This window comes from Sapajus apella, unplaced genomic scaffold (assembly GCF_009761245.1).
Source record: "Sapajus apella isolate SASKATOON/1434 unplaced genomic scaffold, GSC_monkey_1.0 scaffold21, whole genome shotgun sequence".
Lineage (NCBI taxonomy): Eukaryota > Metazoa > Chordata > Mammalia > Primates > Cebidae > Sapajus > Sapajus apella.
The window spans coordinates 19033274-19047923 of record NW_022436961.1 but is presented as its reverse complement, the minus strand read 5'-3'; positions in this window follow the sequence as shown (position 1 = coordinate 19047923).

Genomic DNA, 14650 nt, shown 5'->3' with positions numbered 1-14650 from the left:
GGCAACTATATTATGGAGAGGCACCAGAAAACACCAACTTAAGTTTCATTTAAGGATAGAGAAGTAATGGCTGTGATTTCAGCAGTTGGTGTAAGAATGATGGTTAAAATGGCTACATAGCTTGCTAGTTCTGTCAACTTAGGCAAGTTAAGTAAGCTCTGTAATGAACATCATCTGTAATATGAGGGTACCTAGAGACTGGAGTGAGAGTTCATCTGTTACACGCCCAAGCTGATACCTGACATGGTAGATGCTCAATGAATGTTAGTTACTACATTTGTTATTTATTGCTGCATAAAGAACTGCCCCAAAACTTAGTGGTTTAAAACAAGCAATGTTTATTTGGCATACAATTCTGTAAATTGACAGTTTGGGCTGGCTTTATTGGAATGGTTTGTCTGCATCTGAACCAGACCCAGGCATCCAACTGAAGATTACTTCCAGGGTTGGTTAGCTGTCTCTTAAAATCCAATAGATTAACCTTGGCTTCTTGCCAGAGCAGTTCACAATTTCAAGGGCATTTCAAGAAAACAAGAAAGAAAGCTTCAAGTCTTCTAGAGGCCTAGTCTCATAACTGGCACAATGTCACTGCTGTAACAATCGCTTAAAACAGGTCATAAAGCCAGCTTAGATCATAGCAGTGGGGAAAGAGGCTCTATCACTTGATGTAGAGTTGGTTGCAAAGCACTGTGGTGGCCCCTTTTGCACGTTGTACACCTAGAATTACTATCATTCTCTGTATTTTCATGTAATATGTAATGTATATATGAATGTTGAAAGTATACATTTGTTTTAAATTTATGTATTTTTATGTATAAAATTTAGATGTGAAAACAATGAAAACTAGTATTTGTCCATTATATACAGTAAACTTAAAGCATTTTGGAACATTTGAACTGAAAGTGGCTTTTGAAATGGATATATCAATGACATTTTTTTGGTAAACCAATAACGAGAGGTCCATTGAAACTGACTGTCATCCTCATGATAAGTAATAGAGTGATTTAGTGTCTCAGGACTAGAACACCAGGTTCCATGCTCATTTATTCAGTGTTCTTTACACTTGAAGGAAGTCATTACAACTTAGATGATCAGAATTTCTTACTATGTAAAAACAACATATTAATGGAAGACACTACCAATCAGTTAGTAGTGGATTATTTGCATAGTGTATGAAAATATATTAATTTAAGTATAATAGTTATTCTCTGACTTTTCATCCCTCTTGTCCCTGTGTCACCTAATTTACATGGAAACTAAACAAGCATTCATAATTTTTCAAAGGCATATTATGTATCTTTTGATAAAATTTGTAATAAAAATGTAGCGTGTGATTTAATAGCAAAATAACTGTCTCTTTAGAAAAGCTGAAAATGAAATCAAAATTACTGTATATGCAACATCAAAATACCTCAGGATGATGGATAAAGATGACATTTACAAGGTTTGCTAATGCAGAATAGTAAACTTTACAGGAAATTAATCTAATATTAGAGACATATCATTTTTCACAGGAGCTGAATCATAATTCAGCTGTCTCCCACTGACAAGGTCAAAATTTACCACTAGGCACACTCGAATGCTGAAGCTGGAGAACTTTCATCACATCCTAAATCAGTTTCTGTATAATTTCATATATAAAATCAAATTCTCTATAAAGTATCTGTCCTTAACGCATTGAAAAAGCAAACATGAAAAACCTTGCAAACTTTATGTTCAACTATTATGGAAAAAAAGGAAACTGTAGTTTGATACATAATTAATCAGAATTATCAGCAGCTGGGTTTCATCCATATTGCCGATAATTCTAAGGCAAAACAAAGCCAGCTGTTTCTTTCAGCATATCTACTCCATGACTGTCTCAAGAGCTATTCTGATTAAGGCTAACATGATGTGATCACTTTCATCACTTCACAGCTGCTCTTACAGTCTTTAGATTTCAAAATCAGCATATGCTGTATATTCAGAAACCTAAGTTAAATGAAATTCACATCTGTGTTATTTAGATGGTTCGAGAACTAACTGGCATGTGTTCATCAACATGGTAGGTATTTTTCTTTCCTCCGAGTTGGTATATGCTATTTAATGAGGAGATGTATTTTGAGTAGGGATTAAGCTCATTTCATAGAGGTTTGTGAAATAATGTAGAGCACCTTATAAAGTGCATGGCACTTGCAAAATATGAAAATGAGCCCAAGACCTGTTACATACTGGGCATGAGAAGATAAATATAATGAAAGAACAATATTAGTGTTCACATTTTTAAATTTTGAAATGGTATTAATGCTGACAAATTCAGAATTTGTTCACTGGGTTTACTGTGACATTCCATTTCTTAAAGCAATCTTATGACTAATTCAAATGAGTAATTGTTCCATTTACTTTGAATATATATTTTTTGTTTTCATCAAGAAAACTTATGGTTAATACCAGTAGATACAGCTATCTTCCTACCATCATCCCAGATATACCGTAAGCAGCTCTTTATTTAGCTGCGTGTGCTTGTTTTAAAAACCCATCTTAGTCATATGTTCTTTCTAACAAGTTTACTATAGGAAATTAAAGAATAAACATTAAGCAGACATCTTACTCCTGTAGAATAATTCTAACACTTATATTTAAGGCAACTTCCATTTGTGCGTGTCTGAGAAACTCTTTCAATCATTCTTTTTCCACTGGATGCTCAGTCTGTTGACAAGTTCACTTTTATAAAACCAATTTTTAAATTCATGATAGAAAGTAACATCATCTTCCTTTGACTAGCCATCCTAAAATATGAACATACACAGAATGCACTTACCAAACTCTCAGAAATTCATTTTCTATGTGATGTATGGAAGGACAATGCATTCAAGTAAGTACTGCAGAGGACACATCCATACTTAAAAATGTTGTTGTAAATTCCTCATTTATTTGGACTTCTGAAATGTCTATTATATTCTACTCTGCCACTCATCCATACACATGATTGTACATTCTCTCCACCAAGTTGCTGGTGTGAATGTAAAATGGTACAGCCACTGTGGAAAACAGTATGGCAGTTTCTCATGAAATTAAAAACGGAACTACCATATGATCCAGCAATTCCCATGCCAGGTTTAGACCCCAAAGAGTTAAAAGCAGAGACCCAAAAAGATAACTATACATCTACATTCATAATATCATTATTTATAATAGCCAAAAGGTGGAAACAAATCAAGTTTCATCCACAGATGAATGATAAACAGATTGTTGTATATTAATGGAATATTCAGCATTAAAAATAATGATGCATTCTAAAAGCATGGGTATGCATTGTAGACATTACACTAACTGAGTTAAGATATTCAGAAAAGGACAGATACTGTATCGTTCCACTTACAAGAGACAGCTAGAGTAGTCGAATCAGAGACTGCAGGTGCTAGGAGAAACAAGTTATTGCTAATGAGCATAGAGTTTCCGTTTCGGAAGACGAAAAAGTTCTGGAGATGGATGGGTTTATGGTTAGGTGAATGTACACTTAAAATGATTAAAAAGAGTAAAATTTTGATATACATATTTAACATTTACATTTATATTTAAAAAACATTGAGTATTGTCTTTGCATGTCTGGAGGCTGTAATTAAACCAAGGTGAGGTAAGACATGCATGGTAAAATTAGATTAAATATGCATGATAATTTGAGGAAAGTGATTACAGGAGATAAAAGTTTCAACTTGCAAATTAATACAAAAATATAGAAAAGGCAAGACAAAGGAATACAAAAAGTAAGATAGAAGCAGGTCAAATATATCAATAGTTGCATAAATGTACATGGTTTAAATTTATTGGTTAAAAGAATAAGAACTATCATGTTCAAGCAAAAGCATTTATAAAATATAGTCTTAGGTGTTCTAAAAAGATATCTAAAGATCAAATAAATACAGGAAAAATTTAAAATAGAAAAAGATATACTAGGAAAAATGCCAACCCAAGAAAACCTGGTAATGGTTAATATCATCAGACAAAACAGCCCTAAGGAAAAAAAAACATTGTTGTGAATTAAAAGGCATTTATAATATATATACGCACACATATATATATACATACATGTAGTTATATATATATTAGGCTATTTACAACAGTGTGTGTGTGTGTGTGTGTGTATTAGCCTCTTTATTCACAACGTGTGTGTGTGTGTGTGTATACACATATATATTAAATCTTCAACTGGAAGGTAAGATTCGAAAGTCTCCTTCTATATATCTGAAAGAATTTGTTATCCTATTATTAGATTTACGTGGCCAACCAAACGACAAAGAGGAGCCAAGATAGTCCTGAAAAAGTATTTACATCATAAAGTAGAGGGACTTCCCTTTAAAATATCAATATTTAGTCCATATAACCTAATTAAAATCTTACGGTAGTGAGATAGAGGGATAGACAATGGTCACTAAAGTGCATTGGAAAATCTGGGAAGACTCATTTATATATGCAACCTAGATAATGCAAAACAGATGGCATTGCTAATCAGTAAGCAAAGAGAGGGCTATTCAATATGTGGTGTTTAAACACTTGTATATCCATATATTTAGAAAAATATATACCTTATACAATAATTCCCTGCTTTGTGCAATTCCAAAAATTAAATGCTAGATAGAATAAGGAATTAAAGGTGAAAGCAAAACAGGTAATTCTTGCTTGCACGGTAGTGCAGAACCTTGAAAGACTGAGAAAGTTTAAACTGTGCAAAATGATCATAATCTGCGACAAAAGTTATAAACATTTTATGACCATTAAAATTTTTCCCAAAACATCTAAACAGTCTTACCTTTGTTTTTAAGTGTACAGGAAAAATATATAAAACTAAAATTTATTTGTTGCAGTGTTAATGTGAAACATAGGAACACTGAGAATTACAGTGTTTTGTTTATTTGGAAAAAAGTACCTATCAAATGGGGCTCAAACAATGTCTGCCTTGCTACTGTGTAATTGTTGGTATGGAGCTCATGTTTTCTATGCGTTGATGAATTGCCAGAAGTTTAGATTATCTTTCATTATTTTATCCTTTGTGCTCTGAGAGTTGTAAAATATCTAGAATGGTTACATTAATATAAGGTTTTTTCTTTTTTAACCAATGTCATTTTCTCTGGGATATCTTTGGCATCACAATCACTTTCTTCATTTACATTGATAAGTTTGCTGTCACCAAGTTCCTTATGCCTCATACCTGGAGTCTTTCAAATGTCAGCAGTGTCAACATTCTAATGAAAGCTATCAGATAACTCCATTTCTGTCCTTTTAACAAACTTAACTTCCAGGACAATTACTTTTCTTTCTTTTACTACATTTTTACAATTGTGGTTCAATATACTCCTGTGATGATCAATTTTTTAATATCATGTATCACTGGAAAACGGGCAACACACCTACATACCCTCTATATGAACCTAATAAAATATGCACAGTGACAAACTATTAATAGACCTTGAAAGAAGTGATATAATTTGTCACTGATCAAGGTGTGCATCTATTACTTACAGCTATTTTTGCACTGAAAAATTATGTTTGTATTTTGCACAATTGTTCATAGTTAGTAAACCATGGTGACTAAAATTTAAACTATGTTGTTGGGGCACTGGTATTACGTAACTGTAGTAACTAAAATTTGTGCAAATTAGAATTCTGAAAAGCAAGGGATGCCCATATTTTAAAATGTTTAGAAAGAAATATAGAACATTTTTATGCTTTTGGGATAGAGAATCATTTTACAAGCAAGATATCAACATTTATTAAGTATCGGCAAATATATATAAAATTATTATGGACTAATAGACATCTTAAAACAGAAATAGTCACATACATAGCCTTAAAAAGCTGGTTTTGCAAGATACAAATAATTAAAGTCAAACAAAGCAATAAAAAAAAGTGCAAAGAACACAAATGGACAATAGAAGAAGGAACATATAGTCAATAAACAAAAAGAAGTTTGTACAGAGTAAAATGTGTATTAAGATTACAATCAGGCCTACTACCTTGGTAAAAATAAAAAACCTAATACCAAGGTTTACATAGGATAATTCTGTGAAACTATTAATGTGGTTTAGAGGTTTGTCCTCTCCAAATCTCATATTGAAATGTTATTCCCAGTGCTGGAAGTGAGGCATTGAATCATGGGGGTGAATGCTTCATAAAGGGCTTAGCACCATTCCCTTGGTGATAAGTGAGGTCTTGCTTAGTCAGTTCGCATGAGATCTGCTTGTTTAAAAGTCTGGGAGGGACCTCCCCTACTCTCTTGCTTCTTCTCTTACCATGTGGTATGCTGGTTCCCCCTTTGCCTTCACCATGCTTGGAAGCTTCCTGAGGCCCTCACAAGAAGCCAAGCAGATGTCAGCACTACATTTCTTGTACAGGCACCAGAACCATGAGCCACTTAAACCTCTGCTCTTTATAATAACCCAGCCTCAGGTATTCTTTGTAGTGATGCAAAAATGGCCTAACACAATTATTGAGCATTATCTCATGAAAACTGAATTTTTGCATTCTCAACCTTTCTGTCTGGAAATATTTATGTCACCACTCTTAAAAGATATTTTTGCTGGGTAAAAAATTTTCTGAGTTGACATTAACATTTTTTTTTAAGTACTATAGGATGTTATTCTGTTGTCTTTTAGCATTCATTGTTTCTAATATGAAAACTGCAGTCACCCTGATCCTTTATTCTCTATAAAGAACATATGTCTTTTTCATTGTTGCTTTTAAGATTTTTCTTAAAACATTAGCTTTAAACATTTGATTATACTGTGCTTTAGTGTAGTTTCCTTCATGTTTCTTCTGTTTGGCATTTGTTGAGTTTTTGGAACTATGGGTTGATACGTTTCATCAACTTGGAACATTCTTCAGCTGTTATTTTTCAGTGTTGTTTGTTATCCTTCCTGTCTCTCCTTTCCTTTGAGGATTTCATTTGCACATATATTTAGCCACCTTAAATTGTTTCACATCTCACTGATACCCTGGGCTTTTGTTGTTGTTGTTGCTATTGTTTGTGTGTTCATTTTACATACTTTTCTCATTATATTTTATTTTAGATAGTATTTATTTTTATGTATTCAAGTTCACTAATCTTCATTATGCATTGTTTAATCTATCATCAAACATATCCAGTGGTTTTTTTTTTTTTTAAATCAAAGACATTGTACTTTTCAACTCCAATCAGATTTGGGAATTTTTTTTTTACATTTCCCATGCCTTCTAAATACATGCTTGATTTTTCCTTTAGCTTCTTAAACAGTTTGCAGCCATAATAACTATTTTAATGTCATTAACTACTAATTTTATTCCTTGTATCATTTTTGAGTCATTTTCTAGTTGTTTTTTTTCTTATTGTAGGTTGCAATTTCTATTTCTTTTCATCCTGATGTATTTTTATTAGATGCCAGATGGTACTGAATATTTTCATTTTCCTAAAAATATTTGATCCTTTCTGTGAGATGTAATTAAATTACTTGAATATAGTTTGGTACTTTGATGTCTTGCTTTTAAGCTTTGTCAGGAAAGATCTGCATAGTATTTACTCTAGGGCTGAATTTTAATTTTTATTAAAGGTAAGTCCCTTCCTAATACTCTATCTGATTCCCCATTAATTATAAAATTTTCTACTCTATGTTGAAATGAGCATTATTCCCGACACTGTGTGATCTGTGAGCACTGTTCTCTTTAATCTTTTTGAAGCCACTTTTGCAAAAATCATAATTAAGAAAATTATAACAGTGAAAGAGTTCTGACCTAACCAACTACATCTTGCTTCTAACCTCCAAGCCATCCTTGTTCATTCCTGGGCATAGACCAAACTAACTTTGGGAGGAACTTAGTTTATAATTTAACTTCAAAATAAAGGTGATAACAACCCTCTCCCAAAACAAACCCTCTTCCTACCTGGGGACTATACTGTCTTTGCAGGACTAATAAACTAGCTACAAAATTAGAATTTATGGTTTAGGAGTCATGCAGCCAGAGGCTTTAAGATTCTGAATCTCCCCTAATTGCTTCTGGGTATAACATCTCTATTTTAAAACTGACTACCAGTGCTTGAGATATTTTGCAGACCCTGCATTTGATGTATCAGTTTGCACCACCCAGATAGATAACTGGCTCATGTGGTTTTGTGGCCCCCACCCAAAAACCAAAGTGCAAAAGGACAGCTTCTGTTCTCTATGATTTCATCTCTGACCCAACCAATCAACACTCCTGACTCACTGGCCCTCTACCCATCAAATAATCTTAAAAATCCCTGAATTCTCAGGAAGATTAATTTGAGTATTAATAAAACTCTAGTCTCCAATACAGTTGGCTTTGCATGAATTATTCTTTCTATATTGGAATTTCCCTGTCTTGAGAAATTGGCTCTGTCTAGGCAGCTGGCAAGGAGAACCCATTGGTAACATTTTGAGTAGGTTTCTTACTAAGTCTCAAATTGCTTCCTCAAATGCATCTTTAATACATCACTATGTAATTCAAAAAATGACTGAGGCACGTCTCAAAAATTGCAGAGTTTAATTTTTCCAAAGTCGAGCCTGCCTGGTATTAAAGAGAATTAAATATGGCCAGAGAAAGACTCTATACTTCTATATTTCAGTCCTTGTGGAAAAACTGTAACCTAACGTAATAGGCAGAAAAGACTGAAAACCTAGCAGGAGTATGTGTACATAACAATAGCTGAGCCCTGGTCAATCCCAGCAGCCATGCTTCAACCACTTATACACTGGTGAGTGTTCGAACTTTGTTCAAATAAGACAAATGCCACGCTGCAGCCAACCCAGCTATTTCTGAACCACAATCCTGATTTCTGCACACCACTTTCCTTTTTTGTTTATAAATTTGTTCTAACCATAAGGCATCCCCCGAGTCCCACTGAACCAGCTGTGATTCTGGGGGCTGCCCAATTCGTGATTTTTTTTTTTTCTTGTGCAGTTAAACCCTGTTAAATTTAATTTGTCTGAAGTTTTCTTTTAACACTGAAAAAAAGAAATAGAAAGCCACGGGAATGTGTGTGATCTAAACTTTTTCCAAAGATAGTCTGGGGATTTCTATATTTAAAATAGAAAGGGTAGGCAGTAGGGGAAAGAGGAAAGGAGAAGAAAAAATGGAGGATAGATAAAAGGGGCAAGAGGTTGCATAGCTGCATTCTTTTGAGTCTTTGACCAGCTTTCAATGAAACTACCTTTTACATTTGAAAGGAGAGGGCCAGTAAATTATGCATGCCACTCATGCACAGTGAATCTGCATTTTTATATAAGATAGAGTAAACATAGAGTAGAGAAAGCAGTCAAATGTGCAGTTGTCTCAGATGAGCAGAGGGATGGTTTTGAGTTCTATCCTTTGTCCCATACCTGTGAAGATAAGCTGTTTATTTATATTGTCAGGGTGAAATTCAACATATCTGTTTTAGGGGAAAGATCTGGGGGCCCACAGGAAATGTCCTGGTGAGCAAATTGTGAGAGAGGTATGTAAACTTTCATCCTTGTAGCTATTTAGGAACCAAATGGGAAGTGCTTTTTGTGACTCAGTTTTCAAGCTTGACTTTTCCCGTCAGCATACTGAGTTTTGGGTCCTGAGATTTTTATTTTTCTTTCACAAGTACTTAATTGAATCCTTGAGAGGGACTCTGCACAGCCAAGGACTTCTCTTTCTGAGTGGCTTTTTTATATCCAGTATTCTACCCAGTATATGACAGAGAATTTTGCGTCTCCAGATTCCTGATTCTGTCTCCTTGAAGTTCTGCCTGGGTTTCCTCTTCATAAGCCATGATCTTGACACTCTCTTCAGCAAGCAAATGGGCTTCCACAGGAGTTATGTCATTATTTTCTGTACCTCAGGAATTCCTGTTTTGTTGTTGTTGTTGAATGACTAACGTCTTCAGTGGCAATGTTTCATCTGTTTTGTCTCTTTGTTACATGTCACGTGGAGTAGAAATCTAGTCCCTGCTATTCCAACTGGAATCAACCTTTGTGTTATTTATGTTTAATCTGTTGTAACCAATAGAAAAATTGCTGTAGAAAATGGCTTGCTACATAACTCAAAATATCCTGCAATGTCTTAATAGGTAGCTCACAGCAAGTACATAGATATTGCAGGTTGTATTGCTATATACCTTTTTTTGTGTCAGAGAAAATATTTGCCAAACTGTCACCTTTGAAAACTTGAAAATCCAGCCATATGCCTACTAAGCTTGCAGTTCTAGGGCAAGGATTTGTATAGAAGCAGAATGTCAATTATGTATCAGTGGTGTTTCTTAAGGCTTACAGCAAAGTACTATAAACATAAAGATGAGCTTTGGAAAAACTGGATGTTTTACAGGTGATAGAAAGAATTTATAAATTCAGGACTTTAAAGGTTGGGAAGCAGACTACAAGTACATTTCCTACCAGGGCAAGTGTTTCAGATAGCCTCAAGAGATACACCGTCGTATATGTGTGTGCGTGTGTGTGTATGTGCAGTGAACAAAAGTAAAGAAATACAGCAGGAATAAATATCTGGAAAATATTTTGATGTGATTATTATCCTGTAGATATGACTGTAATGAAATTTTCCAGAAATCTGTATTTTTGAGAGAATTACATTACTGGTCAAACCTCAAGATTGGCCTGAAAAGTCTGGGACTAATCAACACTTATTATGACTCTTCAGATCCCAAATATATGAAATCACCTTTGCAAAAATATAACAATGAGAAAATTATAGCAATTGGGGAGATTCTGATCTGGCCAACCCCCATTCTGCATTTGGTCTTTAAGTTGTTCTTGGGCTTAGGCCAAGGTTACTTTCAGAGACATTTATTTTATAGTTTAAATGATAACAGCCCTTCTCCCAGGCTCAATTGTCTTTGTAAAGCTAATGAAAGACCACCAAGCTATAGGGATAGAGGAGCCTGATTTCTGCTGAGGTGTTGACTAAAATCCAGAGGTTTGACATAATTACAGCCATTATTCCAGAGGTCACAAGATATGTAGCTTCCCCAGTTGCTCCTGCAGGCAACCTGACTGTTGACTGGTATTTTGAGATAACTTTTCAGTGTTTTTGCATTTCTAATGACTGATGCCTCCACCTGGACCCACCGATGGCTGCTGGGGCCTCTACCAGAAGTGGCTCAGCATGCAGGAGGACCATTTCCCACACCTTTATGATTTCACCCACAAGTCAACAGTGAGCACCTATTGCCTAGCAGCCTCCCATCCCTTCACCCAAACTACTTGTGAAAAATCCTAGCCCCCAAATGCTCAGATAGGTTGATTTCAGTAATAACTCCACCTCCCTCATGGTGTGGCCAGCTTTGAATAAATTAAACTCTTTTTTTACTGCAATGCTATGGTCTCCATAATTTGATTTTGTTTTACAGTGGGTAGGATGAACCCATCTGGTGGTCACACATACATTAGGTTGCAAAAGGTTCTGGTTCCCTAAGAAAGGCATACTTTCTTATGTTCACAGTGGTGGGAGAGGATTATGACCAAGGGAGAACATTTCAGAAAGCAAAGTTAAAGCCAAAAAAGGAAGGGATTATGTATTTCTACTGTTCAAGGTATTTTCTCCATTAATAGGGAAGAATGTCTTCCCATTCGTATCCAACAGTATTCCATTATTGTTATGATTCTATTTCTACTAATTCCTATTTTCCCTTTACTGTTGGGATTCACTAGAGGTGGGTGGCAAAATATTAAGGAAATATTAAGGAAAGTTATAAGATTATAGTCTCAAACCTTTTAGAAGGCTGAAAGGTTTTAATGGAACAACCTGAAGGCAGCCAATTAATTACGTTAGAACTTTAAGTCATAAGGTAAAAGACTAGAATAATAAAACCTTCTCCAGTTAAGTCTGTCCCACATTCCTTTGTCTCTACTGTGTTTACTCATGTAAACTTTGTGCTAGATGGTCCTCTCAAGAGGAAATCAAAGGAGAATTACCCGTTAATAGTGTTTACTCTAGACCCCAGAACCAAAAGCTTTTATCATTCATAAAACCACTCTTTTAACCATGTTAATTATCCAGAGGATGTTGACTTAGAACCTCTTTTATTAAATCTATACTGAATAAATGTGAAGAGAAGTAGCAAGTAGTAGTCAGCTAGCTGCAACCGCCCTCTGAGAGCAGCAGACAACCATCTCTAGCCCAACTGACACTGTATTCTGTGTGGGTAAGTACATTCATCCATCTATCACTGAGTTAAGGTCTGTAGGACAGACCCTCCCAGGTGATGATCAACATCTCAAGTAGTGACCCTGATGTGATACTGGTCACAGCTGGCAATTGAAAGGCTTTGTTGCTTTCATTGCTGCCTTGTTGTTTGTCACCATATATATTGGTAGAATCTCATCTTTAATTCATTAGATTTCTGAAGACCCACTTGCATACCTGATGTAGAGGACTGACCATCACCCACATATTCTAAATTTGAGCTGAATACGGTGTCTCTATTGGACATTGGCTTCATCACAGAGTAAGGGTCTATACTATAAAGGTGGGAAAAATGCAGATGGTCATTTGATTGCCAGGGGCAGAAAGTGGCAAAGATTGAAGGCTGGCCACAAAATCCACTGGCTTTTTCATCAGCAGACAGGGTGCCTTTCCAAGCCTCCCTTGAGCTTAATGCTTAATTTTGACAATTTATTTAAACCTAGGCAAGGTAATGTAACTACTAGCGATGTGAACTAATCTGGCTATTGAAGCAGAAGCATATCTCTACACAGACTTTCTCCTTCTGAAAATCCATGTAGATTACTGTAAGACATTAATAGTTGGAAGAGGCACACAACAGAAGGAGGCTAGATACTTGAATCACCACGTGGATCAGATCCATTTGCCCACTAACTTTGTGCTCACAATAATCCTTACAAAACAAAAACACCTCCTTTATCTTTGAACTTTTGTATTCTCTTATCTCTTAAACTGATTTAGCCTGTTACAGTTAATGTACTCTAACATTTAACAAGTCCTCTCTTATGTTAAATACTTGAGAATCTCTGCTTATATGCACGAGGGCATGTATGTAAGAATGTTCAAAGTAGTACAGGGCATTAAAGTAGATATCCAGCAATAACTGAGTATCCTCTAATTAGGAGAATAAACAGTTGTATATTTATTAAATAGAATATGGAACATAAGCAAATTTGAGTTGTATGTAGTATCATGAATAAATCTTAAATATGTGGCGTTATGTGATAAAAGCCAGATCCAGAAGACAAATTGCAGTATAATCCTTTTTAAAGCTTAGAAATAAGTATAGCTTAAAAATTTGATGTTTAAAGTTAGGTACATAAGTGAATAAATTTAAAAATAGAAACGAGGAATTGATAAACAAAATTGGAAGTGGGAAAAAGCATATGAATCTAGATAGGGTACTGACAAAGTTTTAGTCCTTGGGCTACATATTGGTTTCATGGGTGTGCATTGTATTATCATGTTTGATAATTCACATATATGTTATATGCCATATTTTACACTTATCCAATGTTATACATAAAATGTAATAAAGAAAATAATCCAAAGCAATTATTATTGATGCAACAAACTAGAAGATTTGGTAGTTTCTGAAATCCCCTTTGCCCTCTCATTATTTCAAATGTAAACTTCATTCTCATCCCACACAAATGTATCAAGGCTCATAGGGTGTTGAGCATGCGGGTGTGCATCGATGATGAATGAGGAAGCCATTTGGGGACAATGTGAAAAGGTGTAGAAGAAACTACACTATGGTGGGTCAAAATTGAGTTAAAAAATTAATCCACCTCCCAGTTCTGTCCCAGAGGACAGAAATTGGAACTGCCTTCTTTCCAAGCATAAAGCCTTTAGAGTAACAATTAAAGGACTATTGTTACACTTGGTTCAGCAGTCCATTTTACCTCCCTTCTGAGAATAAAACTTTCATTCTCAATCAAGAACGTGAAGTTTCTCATGTATAAATAGGAGATCAGTAAATATTTAATCAAAATAAATGCCAAATAGGAGTGGTAAGAGAGGGCATCCTTGTCTTGTTTTCAAAGGGAACGCTTCCAGCTTTTGCCAATTCAATATGATATTGGCTATGGGTTTGTGATAAATAACCCTTATTGAGGTGTTCCATCAAAACCTAGTTTACTCAGAGTTTTTAACATGTAGAAATGTTGAATTTTATCAGAGGCCTTCTCTGTATCTTTTGAGATAATCATGTGGTTTTAGTCTTTGGTTCTTTTTATGTGATGGATTACATTTATTGTTTTGTGTATGTTGAATCAGCCTTGCATTCCAGGAATGAAGCTAACTTGATTATGGTGGATATGTTTTTGGATGTGCTGCTGGATTTGGTTTGCCAGTATTTTGTTGAAGATTTTCTCATCAATGTGCAGAAGGGATATTGGCCTGAAGTTGGCCTTTTTTCTTGTATGTCTGCCATGTTTCTGTATCAGGATGATGATAGCTTCATAAAATAAGTTAGGGAAAAGACCCTCCTTTTCAGTTGTTTGAAATAGCTTCAGTAGGAATGGTATCAGCTCCTTTTTGTACCTCTGATAGAATTCAGCTGTGAATCCTTCTAATCCTGGGGCTTTTTTTTTTTTAATTTTATTTATTTATTTTTTGGTTGGTAGGCTATTATTTACTGCCTCAATATCAGGACTTGTTATTGTTCTATTCAGGAATTATGCTTCTTCCTGGTTTAGTC